The following is a 12042-nucleotide window of genomic DNA, read 5'->3' on the forward strand; positions in this document are numbered from 1 at the left end:
TCACAGAGGCTGCTCCATGACAGACTGCTAGTACAAAGAAATTGCAAAGAACCTTTTGGTAGTGCCAGAAATTTCCCTCATTTTTCAGGAGACTTTGGCTATGGATACCCTGTACAAAGAAGTGTCTCTCCAGCTTTACCCCTGTATTTGCAGCTCACAAGCTGTTTTTAAGGTACAGCTAAGTGAAAAAAAATGTATTTTGAATACTGTTCTAGTGATTCAGTTACTAAAATGGCCTACAGGACTCATGCAGCTGGATGTAAATTCAAACAGGCCTGAGCCTATACCAAAGTATGCTGGTGGCAGAGTATGCCAGGATGATGAAGGTAGTGTTCCATCAGTTTTGTCCTCCCATCCAAATTTTGTACCATGTGGAATTCAACCGGACCTGCCCAAATTCTTTTTTCATCAGCTGGTTGCAGCCCACAGCTTCTCAGATGAGTTCCAACAAATCCAAACCTGATTTTAAAATAATTTTTTTATATATCAGTAATGGCATTCCTTATGTCCCTTGTGATATGGCATAAACACCAATTACAACTCTAAATATCAGTACAGAGAGTTCACAAGTGGGTGTTTTTTTTCCTTCTTTTTTTGTTTGTTTGTTTGTTTGTTTTTAATTTGGTCATTCCCTTCAACTACTAATCTCTAGGATGAAGATGTAGTTTTAAGAAAAACAGCCTGGGTATGTTATGGAATATGCTTATATATGGCAACATATATACAGATATATGAGAAGAGTTGGACTTGATGATCCTTATGGGTCCCTTCCAACTCGGGATATTCTATGATTCTATGATATATATACATAGTGCCTGCTGGCGTTACATTGATGCTTCCTGTTGTTTGCGCTGCATCTACTAAAACACAGTGAAAATATAGTGATTCCTGAACAGAACGGAATTTACTGCAGTGATAAGATTATTTTCATAACGAACTCACAAATCATTACCAAATTCTCCTTGTTTCAAAGTGACATTTAACATATGTAAATGTTCTGTGGTTTACTATTTTTTTATTATGTTTCTGTCACTGTGTGCATACTTGTCACTACAGCCTAAGAGTTTTTATTTATATGTACTATACTATCTCAGACTAAACACATTTTGTGAGCAAATACCTCAAAGTTTTGAAAGGAAGCTTTCCAAACAGATCTCTACTCTTGAGAAAATTAATGGGCAGTTCTTAATACATTCCATTAAACATCAATTGCATGGCTGTAAAATGACATCTAGTCTGATATGATTAATTTAGTGTTCATCTTTGAATAATTCATTTAGAAAACATAGAATCAAGTCTGCTTTATTGTTCTAAATATAAGCCAAATACATCATCCATCCTTTCTCTAAAACTTAAGGTTGTCATATGACATCACACTCTGAGTGGGTAGGTTCAGTTTGCCAAGTCTTCTTTACGGAGGATGGCTACAATCTACATGCTGTTTTGATATCCACAAAGACAACCCCTCTCCCACAAGCCTGGCTAGAACTCAGTGAAGCATAAAGTTATGTCTGCTCAGATCTAATTGTAGTCTAACAGTCTAATAATTCATTTTCCCAGTCATACTGTTCCCTAGGACACTATAAACCAAAAATGTCAGTGGCTTGGTGATTCAACTATAGGTGCAAAATCAGGGGAAAGAAGACCTGTGCCTATTCCAAGGTGCATCTCCTAAGCTTCTTGCATGTGTGTGCACATTAGAAAAGCCACCTTGCTTTATTTACTGTGGCCTGCTGTAAGCGTATCACACAGAGTTTTCTTACTGATAGATATGAAAAACATTTTTATCTATATGATGCAGCATTGAGGTTATGTGCAGTAAACCCTTCGTATCATGCCAAAGATATAGAAGTGGATCAAATATAAAATATAGGGATTTAGATGTAGCCCTTTTTAATTAGGTACAAAGACTTGCATTGTTTAAGGAACTGAGCTTACCTTATTCTGCCTTAATTGACCTGGGTTTGAAACGGTATCAAAGAACTTCTGTTACAAAAAAAAAAAAAAAAAAAAAAAAAAAAGTGTTCAATCAGTGCTGCACCCTTCCAGACAGAGCTGCCATAAAGAAAGGAAATTTATCTCAAAAGGGTTAGAGAGGAAGGGAGGGGAAAGCTTTTTTGTTTGGATCAGAGTGCACTTGCCTGGTTTTAAACAGCTTAACTTTGATCCAGCCTTCAAAACCTCAGTGCATTTGCTTTTACAGTGTCTCTATTCCTCATCTTTAATACTAATATACAATACAGGGCACCATGCCAATGAGAGGAGGAGAGCTCAGCACACAGTTTCAGTGTTTGGCCTTGGAAACTCAGACCTTCATCTCTCAGACTTCAACCTACTGAAAAAAGGTCTGCTGAATTTTGAGCTGATAATCTGTAACATAACCAGAAAAATAAACACTCTGGCAGATAGCAGGAGAAGACTCCTGGTTTAAAGTCAACAGCACTAGTACCCAGGAATTTGATCACATGGATACTAGATAGTAATGAAACAGAAAAAGCATAACACACTGGTACTTCTCAGGCTTTGTAATGCAGAGGAAGAAGTCAATGTCCTGATGCAGGCTTTGAGGAAGGGCTTACAAAAGTATAAGTAGAAGTATGCCTGCAGTGAATTTAAACTGCCTGAGACTTCATTACTGTGCATTTGGAAACTGGACTTTCTTGTTCAAAATGTGTACTTAGAAACTGGGAAATCTTATACATTTCCTGGCAGCAACGTCATCCTTTCTCTTGCTCATGAATATATTCCTCCAAATCCGGACATCGTGACTGTAAAACCTGTTGTGACCCTTTAATATTAATACCAGGAAAGATCATCATGTCAGAGAATTCCTGTTTGTCAGCTTGTTTGTTTTTGCTAGAGTGCTGTATTCTCAGCTCAGCTTCAAAGCCCTCACCAAAACAAACAAGCAAAAACAAAACCCCCTGATCTGAATGAATAATTAACCCCCCATTGTTTTTACAGAATACCAATTTTCAGCACAAGGATTTTCAGTTAGTTGAAAATCATATTAAACTCTTTTTTTTTTTTTCTTCTTCTTCTTCTTAGATATGTGCAATCCCTTGATTGACCTTTCCCAGTTCATGTCATTAGTATTGCCACTTGTTGCATTAATAGCTGCAGCAGAAAAATTATCATGCTAATGAAAGAAAATAAAGGCTTAAAATCTGCTGGAAATGACAGTTCTTGATGAAAAATCATACTCATTGATCAAAATGGTATCTCTTTATTATCTCCTGTATCATAAGATTATAAATCTCTTCATTACCTGAAGCCAAATATGGTCAGGAAGAAAACGTAGACAGTCAGATATTGTACTGGCTTCAGCAGCATGGGCTGAGCCCTTTTGAAACTACTGTTAGCAATGCACCTTGCAAACTAACAGTTTTGCAGCCTCCAAGCACTCCAGCTTCTCCCTTTGAAATCCATCTTTCACATGAATAACTTCTGAGACACAGCATGCAGCTGCAGGACAGCAATCCGAAGTCTGTTTGACTGCTGTCAGTGCACTAGTGATGTAATTTGAATAAGCAAACAGGCTTTATGGGACTTATAAAAATCAGATCATAAAATATAAAATTAAGTCCACTTAAGTGAGATTATTCCCCTATATGCTTTACAGCAGAGAAGGAAAGCCATGTGTGTGTGTAAAAATTCTTTCATAAATAAAATCAATGACAGCCCAGGCCTAAGATTTTTGTAATAGGCAAATTATACATGACAGGCAATTTTTTTTTCTCTGAATTCCTGACCTCCGTCTTAGAATGGGAAAAAAAAAGACAAGAAATTTGGACATTGTACTATAATGACAGTCTTAGATGACAATATCCTTTTTAATTTTTACTCAATTATTTCAGAGAACAAAGCCATAGTTAATAACAGTAATTAAAAAGTCACATATGTGCATTTTACACACTCATCAGCAATCTATATACACTTCCTTACAGTTTATCCAGACTGTAACAGCAAGTCCTATAAAAGGATCCTGCTTAAAGGATATTACTATTATATGCAGCACAGGAAAGATCTCTTGACAAATTCTATAAATAATTGAATCAGCTGTTCTTTTACCTGTATTATGTAGCAACTAATGTAACATACACTCTAGAAGCCATTGTTAATTTAGTGGGATCCAAGAGACATGCTATGACAAATTGTCTGCTTAGCCCAGTCTACAGAAGGTTACTGTACCAGGCACTAAAACAAACATTGACAAACTGCACTGTCACACAACAACATTATGAAACACATAACAGCAAGTACCACATTGACTTTTTCGTTTTCCATATCTGTGTATCCCACTGTTTCAGAGAGAAATTAATGTGGTTTTTTTTGTTGTTTTTTTTGCTTTGTTTTGTTTTGTTTTCTCAATGTTTGGGTGCTCTATTCATTAGCTTTCTAAAAGCTTTCTAAATTTTTAATGTAGGTCAGATTAAACTCTTAATAGTATATTTAACCAAGATATAGCTACGAAGCCTCCCTTTGAAATAGTCTCATTCCCTAAGCCAAGAGCCCTGGCTCAGTGCCCTCATTATAAATGTAAAATTCCAAAATTAGTAAGCGGTAAAGGTGAAAAAGGATGGAAACACAACACACCCATGATTCATTATTCATTGAGGGAGATCTAATGTTGGATGAGAAAATCAACAAATACTGTACACTTGGAGATGACTTGACTTATTTGGAGCTGACCTGACTGCTTCTATAAAATGCACAGAAAAGGCAATCTTTATCAGATGCAAACCAAGCATTGCTCATGTTCCATAAGAAAAGATGTTCCTTCTTGGAAAGTAAGGAAAGCTGGTGACTTCACCTGATGAGGGACCTCCACCAGCTCTCTGCAGGGGCAGACTAGGACAGCTGCACTGCAAGTACACCAGTTAGATTCCTCAGCTTTCTGGCAGACACCACAGCTACTAATTCACACTAAAGGTAAAACTTCTCTAGGCAAACTTTTTCTTCCTACCATTGAAATATTTTACTATTTTTTTCACTTAAGACAGCAGTTCCTTAGTAGTAGAAGAGAAGAATTCAAGCAAAAGGAAAACTATATATCTTTCCTTTACATACTAATGATATACTCTGGGAAAAGCTGGTGGGTGTGGTGGATGTTCCTTCCAATACAGAAATGAGATTTCCTAATTTGAAGTGCTTTATTCTTCCACAATTTATAGGTTTCATTAAAATAGCAGGGGAAATCCACTGATTTCATACTTTTACTGCTTGGCTAGATTCCTCTGCTTTTATCATGAGTAGTAATTCTCCACCAAAACCACCACCCACCTTCAGCCAATGAGTTTCTACATTACTACTGTAGGACTTGAGTGCTGTTTAACATGGAACTCACATCAGTTTACCCAGCTTAAAATAATATTTGCTAGAGTTCAGTAATTTTAATCAAAGAATATTTCTATTTCAGGTAGTAAAATACTATTTTTTCTTATTTATATTCAAGGGGAAAAAAATAACTAGGTTCAGAACAAGCTAAGCCTTTGTCTAGGCTTTTGTCTGTAGGCACAAAAAAGCCTACATTCAAAATTTTCAAGACTGCAAGGCATATCTATATTGTCAGAACTGGAGCTTAGCTCAGAGCAGAGAACAGGAGACAGCTCATAAAAGAACCATTGTATGGGAAGCAGCAATATTATATATTTATTGAGGATTGACTGTTCTTTCAATTTTTTAATCAAGCTTTCTCTCAAAGAACTATGGTCAAATATTCAGGCTGGACTCTTTCCCTTCAAGGGCATCCTTCGCTTGATTTCCAACATACTAAATGCTTCTTTTATGGACACTTCATGCTTTGTTTTATTAATGAGATCACCTTCTCTTCTTCCCCTTCACCACCACCCCCATGCCTTGAATCAGACTGCTTTTTTACGTTACCAGGGAGATCTGTATTGCCATTTTATAATTTCTTAGGACTCTTTCTTAGCATGTAAACTAATGACTAAGTAGAGCTACATTTTTTTAAAGGTTAATATTTAGTATCTTCCTGAATTATTAGGGTTTTTTTTGGATATGCCTGGGAGTTAAAAAAAAAGAAAAAATGGCAGAAGGAGAAAAGAGGGCATGGTTGCTCTTTTACTTTCCTGCAAGCACAAAAACAAAAGGGGGGGGGGGGGGGGGGGAACGACAAACAAAGTGGATAGGTACAAAGTGGATTACTACAGTTCTTTCTATTGGCTTATTTGAAACTGATTTTTAATCTCTACAAATATTTTATAAATCATGGGGCAAATTTTCTATATACAGGCTAATTATACTACATACATACTACCTGTATTCATTTGAAACCAGCACTTTCCACAAAGTAGAAACAATACTTGTTCAGTTAATACAGATTACCTTACTCTTTCTTTAGCTACAGACTGAGCAGAGAAAGCAAATTTTCAGTGACTGCTTTTTTTTAAAAGGATGTTCTTTAGAAGGCAGAAAGTCTATAAAACACCACAGGACACATCCGTGATTACAGCAAACCATAACCCTAGGCTTACTGACCATCATTGCCTAGGTCAAAATACTTAGTTAAGTACTCTTTGGTTTTATTGTTGTTTTCAGCTTTAATTTAAATTAGGCAAATAATTATGCTTTTATTATCAAGAGCAAGAAGCCTTAATTTAGGTATAAGAACATTTGTAATTATCTTATGAAGATTAACAATGACAGCTACGTGTAATTTCTTAACACTTATGGTTTTAATTGATATTCTTCAAAAAGTTGGCAATAGAAGTACAAAAGAATTCAGAAGAGTTCATCTGCAGGACGGCTAGAATGGGCCAGGCTCCCTGCCTGATAAACAGATTGTGCCTGGGAACTGGTATTACTCACTTAACATGGCTTTGTTTAAAAGCCATTCCCCAGCATCCCCAACCCCAAGAATGGGGTCCTTCCAGCAGGGTGAAAGAGGATGTTATTGCACTTTTTCATTTAAGCATATGCTTAATTTCATCGTAGTCAGCAAAATACTTAGGCACATGCTGTGCTTTTTCTTTCTTTCCTTTTTTTTTTTTTTAAGTGCCCTCTATTGCCTTAATTTTCCATAGTGTTGAGTTTATTTTAAGAAAAAATCAGGGAGGTCAGAAAAAAAAAAAAAAAAAAAAAAAAAAGAAAGAAATAGAAAAAAAAAGAAAAAAAAAGGAAAAAAAAAGTGTAGCACCAAGGCCTTCCTTGTGCAGCCCAGAGGCTAAGCTTTCTTAAAGCATGCCAGTCTCTGCACATAGCCCATTCTTTCCTCTTTTTTTTTTTTTTAAAGGTGACAAGGTGTTTTTTTTCCCCCATTCTACTGGAAAGCTAGATTTTATGTTTTATTTTGAACATTTTATAATAATTTTAAAAAGATGTACATAGGGCCAATTGATGTGCATAAAATAGTCTTCCCTCCTTGCCTCCCCTTGAAAAACAAGCATGAGTCTTCACTGACTTCACTAATGACTGAGCATTAGGCCAACATGGCTCCCCTGAAACTGGCAAGCTAACCATAAGGAGCAGATTTTTTAGGGAGCTGCTGCTAATTTCATGTGTCTTAAACTGTAACTGTTATCTGATTCAGCTAAAGTAAACAACGGTGCAAATGGACAGTAGGAAATAAGTTTATTTTCATTGGAGCAGGAATAAGATGAAGTATGTTTGTTCCTGAATAAAGCAAACATGGCTATTGACTGAGTACAGCTCACTTGGATGATTCAAATTAATCACCAGGTATTCAGGCCTTGATGTTCATATCTCAGTTACAGAAACACAGGCAGAAACTATTCTGAGAGCTTGTGTGCAATGCTACTTCATTACTTGCAAGTATGTATTCACAGCAGCTTTTCTACTTGAAAGAAAAATGCTCTAAAATAGCTCAAAAATGTGAATTTAAAGACACAAATAAAAGTTCAAATAAAATTTGTTAATCCTATTTTGTTGTGGTTATTGTTTTCAAAAGGGCAAACAGGGACAAAAAATTAGGAGTCCAGGATATGGGACAGAGAAGGGAGAAGCAGCCAATGAGAGCAGGAAACTGATCGAGGGGTTATTCAGACATAGAAGAATTTGTAACCCTGATGTATATTTTTCTTAGAGCTGAAATAAGATGCAGGACTCCTGAACCTCAGCATGCCTTTATTATCAGCATATATTAATGAAACTCTCTAAGAAAAGGCACAGTTCATTATTTCCCTTTAAGGTCTATGTTCACATCTGTTTTAAACAGTAAAGATAAAAAGCACAGTTTCCTATTCGAGATCTGAAGCTGCAAAATAATTAGAAGACCCCCATAAATGTGCATACTTTCAAGAAGCTTATCAACAGTTACAGAGTGAACCCTTCTTCTTCTTCTTCTTTTTTTTTTTCCAACTGTAATTGCGTTTCTTCAAATATTTATTTATTTATGTAGGTTAAATATATAACCAAGTGCATTGTATAATAATGGTATGATACGTATGATACTGTTTACATATTCTTGTAGTTACTATGTGACTTGCAGTTCAAAATACTGCAGGTTTCAAAAAAGGCTACTACCTCTAATCCTCTATGAGCAGTCATTAACAAAACAAAACCAAAAACAAAAAAAGGATAATTTAATATTGAGGCTACATTTTTGTTTTCAAATATATAATCTACTTTTTTCCAATTTTATTTTTACATTCATAGACTATAAATAAAAAGGAACATTTGTTACTTTTACTTGTTTCTGCCAAAGGTACTATAGAGGGGGGTTGAGAAAGTTAGATCATAAGGGAAGGAAATAGCATGCAATCTCTTTTCTTAGGACAGAGAGATCCTTTGACAGAGTTTGACTTTGCAAGAATATAAGAGCTATTTTCATTCAAGAAATGATTGACTTATCCAATTCATGTTGCATGTATCAACTGGAAACAATTACCTTTTGAAAGAGGAAGGTTTCAATTTTAGAATGAGTGAGCACCATCTGTAATTTAGTGCCTTCAGGCTGCCTTAACTAAAAAGTTCAATAAGTTAAAGCCAGGAAAAGGGAAGAAAGAAAAAAAAAAATAAAGGAACTTCAAATGTTTCCAGCAAAAATGAGTCTTTTAGTCTTTTGTTTGCCCACAGATGATCATCCTCGTGAGATGGTTGTAAGTAGTGCTTCTTTTTTTAACCATTTTCAGAGTTTGTTTGAAGTGTCAGTGCTACACCATTGTGAGGATGTAGTCCAGATGTCGTCATTTTGAAGTTCAGGACGATGATGGATTATCCTCAACCCTGTTTATAAACAGAGTGCAAATGTTGAACCAGTGTAAGAGCCCTGCTTGCCCTTCATATTAGAAATAAATAAATAAGGTTTTTTTTTTTTCATTCAGAAGAGAGTTCTAGAAATTCCATTAAAAATCATTTTAAATCAGAAAAAAGCCACAAGCATTCATACAGAAACATTAGCTTTTTTGATCTTCATATGAAGCATTTCAGCAACAGTCAAATTGCAAAACACATCAGCTCTGTTATAAAAAATATCTCAAAATGGGTTCTTATCTGACTTTTATCCAAAGTAAAGCATATAAGCATATTGTTGGTCCACAAAGCAGGTCTGGAGATATTGAAATGTCTTTCTGATAAGGTTTTCAATCACATTGTTTAGGACAGAATTGGAAATACTGTTTTCATGCACACATGTTTTTGAAGTATCTTAACACTTCTAATCACCTCCAAAGCCACCACACTTGAAGTTCAAAATGGTGATGGATTATCATCTCATAGGTTGACATAAAGACACGGATATTGCTTACCAATTACTGTCACAGGCAAGACAGACTCAAATTTATTAATCAAATATTTATCAATAGTCAGAAATAAAGACAAATTAAAACAGCATCTTCCCTCACCCTCACTGCTCTCTGCTGTGCAGTGTCCTCTCTTCTCCAGGCTGCCTCCGAGGTGCCACCATCTTGGCTGTGGGGCCCGGCTCTGCCTTGGAGTGGGGCCGTTGGAGCCGGCTGGGGCCGGCTGAGGCCGGCATGGGGCAGCCCCAACATCACCTTATACAATGCCCAGCAGTCATCATCCTCGCTGTACTACATTCTGCCAATAGGGAAAGATAATTAATATCTTCAGGCAAATGAGCTAAAGCTTTTATTGTATGAAAGCAGCCTTTGAATTCAACGGTATATTTAATCCTTTCATTAAGAGTATCTGAGAACAGACTATTGAATGAACACAGTCCTGATAACACCATTTAAAGCAGGGAACATTACAGGGAAAACACTATCAGAAAGTTTTCAAAGGCATTTTGAATTTTAAAAAGTGTTGAAAGTGTAGGGATGATCTGTTACATTATGTCTTTTTTCTATCTGCCAGCAAATGTGAAACAGTGACCTACACAGGCCACTACTAATGCTCTAAAGTGCACACATATGTGGCTGAGACTTTATTATTTAATGATATTTTTTAATAGTTTTTACTTCTTTCATCTAGATTTGCTCTTCCCCTGAGTTCAACAATAGTCAGACATAGACCATGTGTATACTTTACTTGTGAGTCTATATGGGAAGCAGTCCACAAAGACAACCTGTTACAGAGTATGTAGCTATTCAAAATAATTTAATGGAATAAATGGTTCATTAAAAAGTTTCATAAGACTATTGCAAAGTTATTCTCATTTACTTAACCACTCACAATTCTTTATAGCAAATGAATACCTTCAAATTAAAAAAAAAAAAAAAAAAAGTTCTGTCATATGTCTGATATATCTCATAGTATTCATTATCACAATTTTTAGGGCTACAATTCTTTGTCCTGAAATAGGCTAATTCAGAAATCTTTACTGTACTAGCAGGTATAGAAAAAGACCCCATTCAAAACTTTTGGTTGAATATGGCTTTTAAGCATGTCACTATGTAAGATGTGTATAACATAATTGTTAAATGCATTTTGCTGAAATGTGTTTCTGTAAGCAAGCAAGCAGCTAACAGTTTTACCAAATGTCACCCATCATGGACCAATGCAAAAAGTAAATTTTCTGCTTGAAGTCCAGTGCAGAGCAGCCTGTGGTCAGTATTACACAGTTGGCTCTTCTACTCATAATTCTCATGGGAAAACTGTTAGATAAATCCTATCTGTAAACCTCTGTAGTACTCTTCAAGCAACCTTATTATACCAGTGTACTTCCCTAATACTGCAGACTGCAGATCCAGCTCTGTGAGGTAGACGAGAAAGATCACAAGGTGTCAATGGAAGTATTTTTTATGGTAAGGTGACATCAGCTGTAGCTTCTGTAGTGGGGTTCAATGTTAAGTATAATAAAAACATTTTCAAATGCCTGACTGCATTGCAACTTACTTATACCATGACCAAGCATTTTGAAATTTAAAAATAAAATAAGGGATGTTACAGGTTTTCCCAAATGAAATAGCCAGGAAAAAAAAATAAAAGTGTGGGACAGAATGTTATACTGATACATAACATTTTTAGTGCATGGTGAATAATCCAAGAATACTAAGAAAATAACTCTAGCAGTAATACTGGATGTGTCTCACATGTCTATTAAATCTTTTGAAGCAGTCATCTAGCACAGGCTTGAACAGGTGAAGGCAGACCTGAATTGTCACGCAGTCCCCACCATGGCCTTTCATTAAAAGCTTTGAGAGAATCATCTACCATAAGCATATAATTAGTTTGGGGAATCTGTGGCCTTCACAACATGCTGTAGCAAACAGTGTTAAAGATTCAAAGGTTTAGATTTGTAGAGGATGGGTCCATCAGTAGCTAGTGAGTATTTTGCTAAATGCAATTTCTGATGCATAAAGGTCTTACACTATTAGCTGTTTAACATGGAGCTGTTTAACAATTCCAGACATGAAATACTCTCTGTGCACCTGGTTTACACATACACTTTCTTAGGCATTTGGTAGTAACCAGTGCTGAAGATATGACACTGAACTAGACAGACCTTTAATCTGGCCCAGGACTGAGCTCTTATGTAAGCTTCAATTTTTGTCTACACAATTTCCTTTTCTCCACCCTCTTCTCCTCTGCATTATTAGTTCATATCCTTTTGTAATTCCATTTGTTTTTGAGTTATGTAAAATGTTTTCACCACTCACT

The 12042-nt window shown here is 35.9% G+C and overlaps 1 long non-coding RNA gene across 4 annotated transcripts in view; it reads right to left on the minus strand.

Moving 5' to 3' along the window:
• Positions 1 to 1725: 1725 nt before the first annotated feature.
• LOC308181699 overlaps positions 1726 to 12042 on the minus strand; it is a 38387-nt gene continuing 28070 nt past the window's right edge. For all 4 annotated transcript variants that reach the window (XR_013941550.1, XR_013941551.1, XR_013941552.1 and 1 more), the window contains 2 exons: positions 9825 to 10020; positions 1726 to 9207 (listed from right to left, as the gene is read on the minus strand). This is a non-coding gene — a long non-coding RNA (uncharacterized lncRNA). The remainder of the gene's footprint in view (positions 9208 to 9824; positions 10021 to 12042) is intronic.

Source organism: Anser brachyrhynchus, assembly GCF_964034855.1.
Source record: "Anser brachyrhynchus genome assembly, chromosome: 1".
Taxonomy (NCBI): Eukaryota; Metazoa; Chordata; class Aves; order Anseriformes; family Anatidae; genus Anser; species Anser brachyrhynchus.